This window comes from Chrysochloris asiatica, unplaced genomic scaffold (genome assembly GCF_000296735.1).
Source record: "Chrysochloris asiatica unplaced genomic scaffold, ChrAsi1.0 scaffold00043, whole genome shotgun sequence".
NCBI classification, from domain to species: Eukaryota; Metazoa; Chordata; class Mammalia; order Afrosoricida; family Chrysochloridae; genus Chrysochloris; species Chrysochloris asiatica.
Window position 1 is genome coordinate 7,745,796 of NW_006408561.1, and position 2,918 is coordinate 7,748,713.

The 2,918-nt window shown below is 39.1% G+C and overlaps 1 pseudogene; it reads right to left on the reverse strand.

Annotated features, from left to right (window-relative positions):
• Positions 1–1,701: 1,701 nt before the first annotated feature.
• LOC102825853 lies at positions 1,702–2,411 on the reverse strand (annotated as a pseudogene).
• Positions 2,412–2,918: the final 507 nt, after the last annotated feature.

Genomic DNA, 2,918 nt, shown 5'->3' on the forward strand with positions numbered 1-2,918 from the left:
TAGTTTTGAACTGTTGACTTTGAGGTTAACAGCCTAACTCATAATCATTATGCAACCAGAGCTCTCCACCTGATTTCCTCTCCAAGGCATCTTCCTTTAAAGACCTCCTCTCAATGACATAACTTGTCATGCACACACCAAATTCTTCCTTTTCCCTCTGAAAGCCAAAGCTTTAAATACTGCAATTTTATTTATAGATATTCTATTACAACAACAACACAACAACAAAATTACAACAAGAACCACAACAGAGGACAAAAACAAAGACATACTCTTAAAAATTTACTAACCAGCTAGGAAAGATTCTGGCTGTATTTACAAATGAAATATATATATTTTAAATCTCTGCACCTATTTGCTAGATAATGAAAATGTGAGACAACGACATAACAACTTAAATAAAAATTGCCACACCAGACAATAGTGGTGGCTCCCTTTTCTCAGCAACTTTTAAGTAAATGCCACTGTATCTTCACGGAATGGGTAGATCTTTTTTCCAGGTAGCCCTGCCATCTGGTCTCCCTGAGTGCAGTGTAAGAGACCCAATTCCCCAGTCATGGGTACTTAGGAGGAAGTCCAAGGATGGAAGGACCCATCCTTTCTGTTACTTGGGAAGATCTACCTGGTTCTCCTTTCAAAGGGGCCAGCATAGTGGTGAGTTCCAAGGCTGACACATCCCAAGCTGCCCCTCCAGTGAAAGGAAACTGAATGGGACTGGCTTCCTAAGGAAGCTGTTAAAGCTTAGATCACAAAGGTTTAAAATCCTTACCCTCTGCTTAACCCATTTGAATTAGTAAGAACCTCTTCCAAGTAAGCAATTAAACTGAAATGGTGATGGGTTCCTTGGGGACTGCTTCAATGGCAGCTCACACACATAAAAGAAGTTTAAAAGAATCCACAAAGAACTCTTAAGTAGGCATTGGCTACAAATAAAATTTAAACTTACGAAGATATTGGGGGCCAGGGAAAAGGTGGGAGTGATTTATGGAGACAAGAAAATCCACAAAGCTTGGAGTGACAGCACTGTTACAATTCTTCTGTATTTGAGAGACGTATTTGTAAACAGGTTCCTCATACAGAAGGCTGTGGAGGTGCTCTTGGCCTTATGTGACAGACTGTACACAGATTAAAGTGAATCACAATGATAATTTGAATATTCTTAACAAGAGCTGAAGGAATCATTTAACACTTATTCATGACCTCACGTTTACATTTTCTGCAGTTGCACTCTGTATTAGCAGACTCCCTAAAAGACATGCATTCTGTGGAGAAGTCGGTGCTTGAAATGCTATTAAGGAAGAAAGCTATTTTTGAGTGGGCCTGGTGGGCAGGCCCCATTCTACAGCCCATCCATTAGCCACAGCAAGCCAAATCACCATAAAGCATCCCACCCACCCTCATGCCCCCAGTGTCTTTGTAAATTTAAATCAGAGACTTGATTGCACATTTTCTCAACTTGCTGATGTATCCATAAGATTGAAGCCTGGGGCAAAGCAGGTCCTTCCGAAGGGAGCCTGCAAACTTTGTGTTTAGACAATTTAAAAAAAATTAAATTAATTAAAATGTCAGCTTTGTTTGAAGTTTATAGTTTACTTCATGATAATATCTTGGAGGAAGGAAGTAGGAGGGACAACACTGTATGACAAAAGTTCCATAATAAAAAAATATTGACTTGTAAGGAGGATGTCACACAAAGCATAATTAACTACACTTGACATCTTCCAACAGTGGGAGCTTTTCCAAACCATAAGCATCAAAGAGATCGTTGATGCCTTCTTCCACCCCAAGGCTTAGGAGATACTCTTCTTGGAACAGGGGAGGCAGTAAGTTCACAAATGTTCCTTATAGGTTGGAAGGAATTTGGTCCTTGGTCTGTTGTAAAAGATTGGTGGCAAGGCGAGGAGAAAGGTTTGCCACAGAAACAGAGCAATTTCTATGTCCTGAATGGAAGTGGGTTTAGGGATATTGCTACTGTGGTCTTGGTTGCTTGTTTTCATAGGACTCTGGGGTTCAGTCTCTTCTGGACACAAGTACAGTCAATGGGTCCTTGGGTACATGACAAATGAATTTGTATGATGTCAAGTGGATCAGGCATATCAATTCTTGTTTCTGGAGAGGCTTTCCCAGCTATAACAGTTTGGATTTTAAGGCTCTGGTAGCGTAGTGGTTATGAATCGGGTTGCGAAACTTAACGTCAGCAGTTTGAAACTACCAGCTGCTTCGAAGGAGAAAGATAAGGCTTTCTGCTCCCGTAAAGATTTACAGCCTCGGAAACCATGTACAGGGTCGCTATGGGTCGAATCCAACTCGATGTCACTTAACAACTTAACAACAATGTTTCAAATATCTTGATATGTAACATAAGATAACCTTTGACTCTTATGGTCTTCGGACTTTAGTGTCAAATGCATCAAATCTGTTCTTCAGATGATCTCTAAATTCAGGTGGAATATATTCAAGATTGTATTTTGGCTCTCCTGAACATGCTTTAATTTTCTTCATCTTCAGCCTGAACTTGCATATGAGCAATTAGTATGTTCCATAGTTTCTTCCTTGTCTTGTTTTGGCTGATGATATGGAACTTTTCCACTGTCTCTTTCCACAGATGTAGTCAATTTGATTTCCGTGCATTCCATCTGGTGAGTTCCATTTGTATAGTCTTCTTTCATTTAGTTTAAAAATGTATTTGCAGTGAATAAGTCATTGGTGTTGCAAAATTCTATCATGTGATCTTCAGCATCATTTCTATCAGGAAGGTCTTATTTTATAGCTACTGATCCTTCATCTTTGTTTCCATCCTTTGCATTTCAATTGCCAATAATTACCAACACATCTTTGTTGAATGTCTGATTAAATTTAAATCGAAAATATTGGTAAAATTCTTCAATTTCATCATCATAGGCTTTTGTGGTTCATGT